The sequence below is a fragment of the Lactuca serriola genome, chromosome 5, assembly GCF_051521515.1.
Source record: "Lactuca serriola cultivar US96UC23 chromosome 5, Lser_US96UC23_V15, whole genome shotgun sequence".
Taxonomy (NCBI): Eukaryota; Viridiplantae; Streptophyta; class Magnoliopsida; order Asterales; family Asteraceae; genus Lactuca; species Lactuca serriola.
The window spans coordinates 167,643,149-167,653,968 of NC_136412.1; the positions used below are offsets into that span (position 1 = coordinate 167,643,149).

A 10,820-nucleotide genomic window follows, 5' to 3' on the forward strand; every position below is an offset into this window, starting at 1 on the left:
AAGAAATATACATACATACATATATATATATATATATATATATATATATATATATATATATATATATATATATACTATGCTTATGTTAAATTTAATGCTTTCATAACTTTTTTTGTAGCTAATTTGGAAGATCAATCTAATGTGGTTGGCGGGATAGGTATTGATGTACATGTTATCCGTGAAAAGCTCAAGCCAAGAAAGCCATCTGAAAGGATTATTTAGAATATTAGATTTAGGAGCTGGAATGGGACAAAACTCTAGTCTTTTTGTAATACTTTTGTTACTTGGAATTTAGTACTCCTAGTATTTTGTTATTGAAATGTAATAACATTATGTCCCATTAACAGGTTATATTCCTCTTATTTGTTAATGGAGTGGGGTTTTAAAAATGTACTTTATGTTCCTCTTTTCCCCCATAATTGTCATATTTTATGTCTTATATGCTAAAAACGTAAACAACCACCAAGGGCAAAATGGTCAATGGGCAAAAAAGGGTGAATTTAACTATTTCCTATGAACTATTTATGTATGATAAATCATTTTTTTTCAGTTTCTGGATTTCCAAATCAATGATGATAGAGTATTAAAATAGATATGAGTCAGGAGGGTAAAATGGGGAATAGCTTATCAATATTTCTATTTTAGTATTTTTTTTTTCTGTTTCTATGTTGGGTGCTGGTGTGTGTGTGAAAAAAAAGTATTATGCATAAAATTGTTACTTGCATCTAATATTCCCAATTATCATTTCAATAATGTCAAAAAAAGGTTAAACGGTAGATGTGTTTAATGTCTGGTGCTATTGATGTTGGTGTGTGTTAAAATAAATGTTATGCAAAAAAGTGCTACCTGCATCTAATTACCAATTGAATCCAAATGCTTAAACTGTAAAAACACAATTGGGGAAATGCAGGGGCTGTATTGAAACAAAAAATGAAACCAACAACAATAATCTCCATAATGAGATAATATGCGACCAAAAGGTTAAAAATGTCCAACTAATTTGTACCCAAATATAAAATGACATTAGAACCATAAGAAGGGAACCTGGAACAATCCATATACTCACACAATTACATTCTCTTCATAAATAGATGTATGCAATAAATCCTTTCTCAACCAACTTATAACAGTTAGAATGTGCTAAGTCTTTAAAGTACATTTCTTCAACTTTACAATGGTGCATAAACCAAACAACATCACCCTAATACATAATTAGCTATTTTACATTAACCTACTTTCCCTGTTACATAATTATAACCCAAATGAAGATGCAAACCAGAACAATTCCATACATCATCAACCTAACCATAAATACACCAGTCTTTTTTTGTCAATCAGCTCAAAGTTCATTAATTTCTTCTGCAAATTGATATTCTCCTTCTCCAATTCCATATTCTTTTTAGAAAGGATCATATTCTCCCCATGTGACTCATTCACTTTACTCTTATACCAGTGAAGACCCAAATCCTCATCCACCCACACAAAAAATTTACAATCTTTTGAAGTATCCTACAAAAAATAAAGTATCTGAATAAGAATTAGAGAAACAATTAGAGAAACGATATCAATCTTAAAAGAATCTCAGATACCAGCGAATTTGGGCATCGAATGAAATGTCGCCCTGGGTTCTTCCTGGTCATTGAAGTCTAGATCTTTGGTTGTTACCACATCTACACAAAACGTTTTTGTAGTTTAGAGTTGAGGAAGAAGAAGAAGAAGATCCATTCGATCGATCGCCCATTTCTGCAAAGACGAAGTTAAAAGAAGAAGAATAACAAGAACAAGATCATAACTTTGAAGAAGCAGAATAAGATGTGATCCACTTTTTAGCCTAGTTTTCTTTGCCAACGTGTCACCCAGCGTACAACCATGTCATCTATTTAGATGCCACGACATTTATGCCACCGGTTCCTTAAGCTTAACCGGTTACAAATCATCAAAATAATAAATATCTGAAATTATAATGGTTAAATTGTACCAATTGATAATATAAAGGTTTTTTTTTAAGCATTGGAGTATAATACATAGGGTTTTTGTGTGGTTTTCCCAAAATATTACCATAATTAAATGTGAAATGCATTAATTATGGAGATTATTAATAAATTTTATATTTAATTATGATAATAATTATGATTAATTCATACTTGTTATATGTGCCTTAGGACACATATTAGAATATATATATATATATATATATATATATATATATATATATATATATATATATATATATATATATATATATATATATATATATATATATATATATATATATATATATATATATATATATATATATATAAACCTCAACCCCTACTACCCCCAACCCACCCACTCTTCTAAGTCCCCCTCACACTTTTTTCTCGTCTCTCCTGTCATTGCTTCCGGAGAACATGACCGACGATTGAGATCAAAGCTCACCGATCAATTCCATACACATGTTTTTTTTATCAATTCTAAATCCTTAAATCTCAAACTCCATCTCCATCTCATCGTTCAGTGAAAAATACCTCTTCCTTTTCTATTTTCCTCATCGAAGTCGGTATCAGAAGAGAAAATGCTAATTCTATTTTACGGTTTCAGGAAGCTCAATCTTGATGAACACAAATCTCGACAAATTATACATACTAGTTTGAGGGTGGTGCCAAGATTTGGCCAAATCAATGATTATTGGAGCTGAAGATCAACTTCTCAGTCCTCTAGTTCATGGTTGGCTTCATCACCATCACAAAAGCAGCTCAACCCTATGGTCAACTACAACCATACAAGATCAAATGCAACAATTGGTTGTGGGTTTTATTGCAACTCACTTCATGACATCGACTTTGAAGAAGCTACATAAGACATTTCAACAAGCATTTGGTGTGTTACCGCTAATATAACCAGGTTCAAATATTTTGCACCTAGTGTAATCACTGTAAACAAAAACCAATTTTGGTATTTCCATCTCAAAGCCATGACAGGATATCCCCACATCAGTGATCTAATTTGGTTTTTCAAAGTTTTGTTTCATCTTAAAAAAAATCAAGGACTAGGATTATGCACTCCAGGTGTTCGCCATATTGCGACAACCATTTCAGTTCTTCAACATGAAGTATCTTAAGTCATTTAATGGATTTTGAAGCTACAGAAGAACAGGGAACTAGAAGTACCCCTCAAAATTAAGTCATTTATCAAGGTATAGTAGCTTCTCCACTTGAAGATGCAGATGCATTTGAACTTTGAATCATTTGCATGAATGATCAACTTTTACATCCTTTCCTGCCTAAGATTTTCTACTCAACTAGAAGTGGTGATAACAATAGGATAATAATCATCTAATGTTGCTTTTGTACATAAGCATTAGTTAAACCATCTCCACATGATTTTGAATATCATAATTACCAGCTTTAGAAACTCCCGTTCATCTATGAAAATGAAACAAAAACTAAAAAAGAGAAAATCATGTCGCTCAAAAGAGAAAACTGTGCATTGATGACATAAAATGTAGTTCATGGTACATTAACCTCTAGATCACTCATACTTTGTTGGTTTCAAATTTCTTGAGTATGCCCCTGTTTTTAAGTAGTTAAATGTTTTCTGATTATGCTTGTTGTGAAGCTATTTTCTCAGTTATGACACTCTAAAAACGAGAGAAAAATAGGTGAGAGAATAATTCTTATCTAATTCTGTTGTCATCAGAATACCAAATAATCTTGCATTCTTCACTAACTGATTAACATTAGACCCACATCATTGGTGTCACCCATATACACCAACAATCCTCGAGAAAAAAACCTCATATAGTTTCTTTAAACAGATACTTTACAACATCCTTCATGGTCCAATGTCATTTTTTGACACTACATATTTAGGAAGGATTCATAGTAGGATAAAGTTTCTTAATTACATTCCATTGTGGGTGACTTCCTGTTGGACTCACTATTAACATGTACACAAACAATTCTTATGTTTATTTGTTTGATATTTTCAGGCATCACGTTATCAAAAAAAAAACATCTATGTGTTCCTTCCGTTTATTATGAACGTGACTCTTTCTTTGTATGTAACAATGATTAGCATTATTATCATCACTTGTCAGTATGCTTGGCCTACTGTGTTCCTACCGGTTCCATTGGGTTGGCTAAATTTCTCGTATCCGGTATGTTTCCTTTGTGTTAAGAAGTCAGCATACAAGAAGGCAACTAAAATGTTTTGATTCATATTATGTAGGATTGTCGAAATACAAGAAGGTGGTCTCATTTGAAAATAGGGTCCCTTGAAAATATAAAACAATAAACAATAAAAGAATTTTTTGGGTTTATTTTTCTTAATTGGAGTTTATTTAAAAAATACAACATCTTTATCCTTCAATTTTGAATAGCTTTTTAAACGTTTGACTAGGAATGATTAATTCTTCTCACAAAAAAGAAGATATGTCTTATTTGAACCTATTACATAATTGATCAACTTTTTCTAAAAATTAGAAAAACGAAGTCTAAAACAACTGAACAATAAAGTAACTCCAAGATATTTTTAGGTGGTTATATGGTAGACTGTTAGTTTTTTTATGTGAAATACGAACATAAAAACGTTTTAATATTTTTTATAATTTTAAAATAATAAAAGCTTATTGTATGTAATGTTTTATAGTAAAATTTTATTTAGATTGGATTGTGAATGCTATAAAAAATTATATTTAGATAAATATAATCAAAATTGAATCAAGAATACGAAAACAAATCTTGTTCACATAAATCATATATGATTAAAAAAAATCATTTGTGACTAAACCCCACTGTCGCCCACCACCCACCACAAACTATTGAATAAAGAACATAGAAATGTGAGAAAAAACTATTGAATCACATATGATTTATGTGCATACGATTCATTATCATGTTCTCGATTCAATAAATGTTCCTTTGTCCACTTTAATCATATGTGATATGATTTATGTGGACAAGATTATTTTTCATGTTCGAGTTTCAATAGTTGACCTCAATTATTTAATCACATATGATTTATATGTATTTAATCACATATTATTTATCAGATTTTTAAAATATGATTTAAAATTCACATGTGACTATATCATGTAAGATTCACATATGTATCTATTCACATATAACTCATATGTGATTAGATACATATAAATCACATGTGATTAAATACTCGCGACCAACTATTCACATATAATCACATATGATTATATGTATCTAAGCATATATGAGTTATATGTGACTAGATACAAATATGAATGTTACATGATATAGTCACATGTGAATATTACATTATATTTTAAAAATGTGATAAATCATATGTGATTAAATACATATAAATCACATGTGATTAAATACTCAAGACCAACTATTGAATCTAAAACGTGAAAGATAATCTTGTCCACATTAAATACATATAATCACATGTGACTAAATACATGGGAACAACTATTGAATCAACAACGCAAAAACGAATCTTGTCCACATAAATCATATGTGATTAAATACACGAGAAAAACTATGAAATCGAGAATGCAAAAATAAAAGTTGTTTATATAAATCATATGTGAATATATATATATATATATATATATATATATATATATATATATATATATATATATCACACGTGATGAAATACACAGGACCAAGTGATGAATCGAAAATGCGAAATGAATATTGTCCACATAAATCATTTATGATTAAAACATATAATCACATATGATTTGTGTGGACAAGATTCATTTTCGTTATTCTTGTGTATTTAATCACATGTGATTATATGAATCTAGTCACATATGATTTATATCGACAATATTTGTTTTCGTTGTGCCTGCGTATTTAATCATATATGATTTATGTGGACACAATTCATTTTCATTGTTCTTGTTTATTTAATCACATGTGATTTATATGTATCTAATCACATATATATATATATATATATATATATATATATATATATATATATATATATATATATATATATATATATAAGATTCATTTTTGCATTCTCGATAAAATATTTGTTCTCGTGTATTTAATCACATGTGACTATATGTATTTAACCACATATGATTTAGGTGTATAAGATTTGTTTTTGTGTTCTCGATTAAATAGTTGTTCTTTATCCACATTAATCATATGTGATTAAATACATATAATCATATGTGATTAAATAAATGAAAAACAATTATTAAATTGAAAACACAAAAACGAATCTTGTCGATATAAATCATATGTGATTAGATACATCATACATATAATCATATGTTATTATATACATGAGAACAACTATTGAATAAAAAACGAGAAATAAATCTTTTCCGTATACATCATATGTGATTACATACATATAATAACATATGATTAAATACAGGAGACCAGCTAGTGAACTGAAAATGCGAAATAAATATTGTCCACAAAAATCATGTGATTAAAACGTACAATCGCATATGATATGTGGCCAAGATTCATTTTTGTTATTCACATGTGATTATATGAATCTAGTCATATATGATTTATATGGATAAGATTTGTTTTTGTTGTTGTATGTATTTTAATCACATATGATTTATCTGGACAAGATTCATTTTTGTTGTTCTTGTGTATTTAATCACATGTGATTTATATGTATCTAATCACATATGATATATATGTACAAGATTCGTTTTCACATTCTCGATTAAATATTTTTTCTCATGTTTTTAATCAAATCTGACTATATGTATTTAATCATGTATGATTTATGTGTAGAAGATTTGTTTTTTCGTTCTCAATTTAATAGTTGTTCTTTATCCAAATTAATCACATGTCATTAAATACATATAATCACATGTTATTAAATAAATGAAAAACAATTATTAAATAAAAAACACAAAAACGAATATTATCTATACAAATCATATGTGATTAGATGCATCATACATATAATCATATGCGATTAGATCCCATTTAGGTTGTTAAACTTGTTATTTATTTGAGGGTTCAATAGTAACTTGGCTTAATCTCTATAAATTTAATTTGACCGATAGTTAGATTTTTAAGTTATTTCACAACAGCCATACTACAAATTTTGACATCTAGATGTATAATTTGTTCTTTTGGATACATGTGGATCTTAGGGACAAGACGACTTTCTAATATTGCTGAAAAAGCCGTGAATGCTTGAGTTTTTGGTGGCTATAACATCACTTGACAATTTCAAGATCTAGGGTGACCCTTCATAGTCTCATATATTACAAAACTGGTTTGGCAGGTGTAACACTTGAAGTTGGTAAGTTTCACATTTAATCTATATTTTATAAAGTTGGAAATTTGGTCCTTTTGGCTAGTACACAAGATGTATTCTATGAGTACTCTTGGCGTACTAGCTGAAATATGATCGCAGGCATTGACCACATATGTTGGGTGTACGTGGGTTATGCTGGGCATACGCTAGCCATATACAAACCCTAACTTTTAGGGTTTTTGACCTATTTAAGTATCCTTAACCCACCTCTTGGGCATTTTAGACCAGCATCCGCATCCTGAAACCCTAATTTCATCCCTTAGCCTTTTTGTGGTGCTTTTGAGCTCTTATGAAACATATTTGGTGTGTTTTGTGCATCTTTAAGAGGAAGGAGAAGATTGAAGACTTATCCTTTGTAGAAGAGCTTAGAGATCCAACTTTAGCTTCTTCATTTTGTGGCTTTTGAGGTATAAAGTTCATAGCTTGATAAGTCATTGAATAGATCTTCTTTTGGGCTTGTTTATGGTCATTTTGATCCATTTTTTTAGTCCTTGTGAGCTAAGGCCATTTCTGGAGTTTAAACTATTATATATGGGCATATTAAGGGTTCCTTAAGCATAAAGATGCAATCTTTATCATGTTTATGGACTCGTGCATTTGTTAAGTCATATGTTAAATTCCCTTGAGCTCTAAAGCCTCATTAAGCCATGCATACATGTAAAGTTGCTTACTGTACGTGTTAAATTGTCTTTTGCGACTAGATATGAAAGTATGGAGTAGGGCTAAATGGATTAAGAGATTTTTGATGTGGGTTGTGTTAATACCTTAAAGTGAACCTCTAGCAATCACCCAACAAAGTTTCGAGATCAGTCTTACTTCCGAAGCATAAAATGTTCCGGAGTCAATGTAGAAGTGGAATTGGCGTCAGGAGTAAAGGCTCATGGTACGAAGAAAAGGAAGTCCGAAATAGTGAAGATGCTCCGAATCAGTTTACCCATCTGTATTAATTACTTTTTTCATTTAGTTTGATGTAACGTATCATAGGACTTAGTATCTTTTGTCAACTTAGATAATTAGAGTGTCAGGAGTAACTCTATTATTCAATTCTATGTATGTTTTTGGTTAGTACGATGTAACCTGTTAAGGAGAATCCAATGAAAAAACAAAAAGACGGGTTGTTCCACAAAAGATAGATATTTTCACATTTATTTCAGTTACATCTTTCTTTCAAACATTCTTCTTGCTCATTTATCTTCTTTACCTTGATCATTAACTTCTAGCTTTATTCATGAATTGAATACTTTGTTGAATCTCTAACTTCATGTCTTGACTGGTCATACCAGACTTGATTGGAACATTCATTTAGTAGCAGACATTGATCATAAGCATTAACTCAAGGTTTGAGTGTTCAAACCTCGTCCCTGCGTAATCAGATCCTTGTTTTCAGAATTAGTATTAGAGCTTGAGTGGCTTTCCTTTGAATCCATAAGAACATATTATAGTTGATTTGAGATTACGTTGGTATTTCAATCATTTCTGTGTTTAGGATAAAATTTCTTCTATATACCAGTTTTGCTCAAAATATCTTAACTTCAATGGCTGCTTCTAACACTCAACAAATGTATTCAATGCAAATAGAAAATAGCGTGGGTTTCCCTACACATGCCTCACTGCTAGTTGTTGAAAAGTATGATCATTGAAAGTCAGAATGGAAAGATTTTTACTTGGAAAATAAAAAGGTGAATGTATTTGGAGATCCATTAAAGAAGGTCCTCATGTTCCAGTTCGGACCATTGTTAGAGATGCTTCTGCAATTCTCTTGGGACAGGATCAACAACGACAAGCACCTCTCACTGCTGATGATCTTGAAAAGTTGCATGTAGATAAAGTTGCTTTTTCAGAAATGGTGTTTGGTGTTCAACCTTGTCTCTTTTAGCACATCAAACTATGCAAGTCCACAAAAGAGATTTGGGACACACTTCAAGATCTGTTCGAAGGGTTAGAAAACATGAAGGACAAGCGACTAACCTCAGTTGTCAACGAATTCGACACTTTCACTACAACACCTAATGAATCTATTGCCTCTGCTTCAAATAGATATCGAATCGTTGTCAACAACATGACTGCTCATCGAATAACCCAAACCTCACTTGATTACAACCTCAAGTTTATTAGTAGTCTCGGAAAGGGAAGGGGAGATGTGAAATCATGTCTTCAGAGCAATGGATCTTTGAAAAAGCTGAAGCTCTACCAACTTTTCGATGAGCTTTAAGGTCATGAATCAAATGTTACACAAACCTTGTGTGATCTCGCTGGTGGTCCTCTAGCTCTAGTTAGTTCCTGCGACCCACAAACTCAGAACGTTACTGTTTCAGTCCCTTTCTCTACTGCAGTTCCTCATATTCCTCCTATTCAACCCTCACCTCCAACCATACCTGCTTCCACCTCTAACAACTATCAACCAATGGGTGAGCTTAACTCTGATGAAATGGAATCCGAGCTCTACTTCCAACAGGAGTTTGCTTACTTTCCATGAAATACAACCGTCCTTTCAACAAGCCATATAACAATCGATTCTAAGCTTCTCATAAAACAACCATTTCCAGGAACCTCACCAAAACAATCCTCAGCCTTTCAACAAACCTTCAGAAAACCCACCATCCTACAAGCCTAACCTTCCTACACAAAATCACACCTTAGAATCATCACAGATTCCACAGTCCGAAAAACCCAAGATTCTATGCCACAAATGTAGCCATGCAAATCACTTTGCCAAATATTGCTTAGCCGAAGTCCCACAGAAACCCAAGATCAAGGACTCTGTTTACTATGCACGTTGAGCTCAAGAAGTGGTAGAAAGTGAAAAGGATTTTGTTACCACTATATCAAGGGATGTAGAGGGGTATTGGTCATCTGGAGATGATGATGACGTAACCACTGGCAGGAACATGTGTATTATGGCTCGATAAGAAATACAATGTGATGAAGGCTACTTGTCATCTGGATCGGAAAGAGATGATGAAGATGCTGAGCCAAACTACTGCTACATGGCTACCAACGATCCACTTGGAAGAAGCATCTTTCAACAGGTAAAATCTATGATTACTGATAATAATTTTAACTTATCTCTTTGTGAACCATATCTAACCCAGATCCAATCAGACATGAACATCATTTACAAAGCCTATGAGTCAGCCATAGAAGCCAATGAGAAGAAGGAAAGTGAATTAAGTCGTCTTAGATTACGTTTTGAGGATAAGAAGTTGAAAATAGAGTCTTTTAAACGAGAGATTGTAATGTCACAAGATGAATGTATCATTCTTAAAAACGAATGTGAAATCACTTATTCTGAAAGGAATGTTTTAATTTCTGACAACAAACATCTCAATGCTAAAATAGATGCTTTGCACAATTCCATTGACATTCTTGAAGCAAATGAACAGATGAATCATAATTTTCTTTATCCTTGGTCAAGAGCTCCTGGTCTCGGAAGCGAGTTTCCGAAACCAATTGTTAGTTCCTTGAGGGAGTCATAGAATCTAAGTTTCATGGGAGACGTTTCGAACATTAAACATTCGAACACCCCTGTCTCGCCTTTGTCACCCCTT

At 31.7% G+C, this 10,820-nt stretch overlaps 1 long non-coding RNA gene across 1 annotated transcript; it reads left to right on the top strand.

The window, feature by feature from the left end:
• The first annotated feature begins 2,334 nt into the window (after positions 1-2,334).
• Positions 2,335-8,444, top strand: LOC145053239 (uncharacterized). Its single transcript, XR_013684399.1, has 5 exons — positions 2,335-3,178; positions 3,974-4,141; positions 7,106-7,257; positions 7,598-7,679; positions 7,974-8,444. It is a non-coding gene; the product is annotated as an uncharacterized LOC145053239 (long non-coding RNA).
• The last annotated feature ends 2,376 nt before the right edge of the window (positions 8,445-10,820 follow it).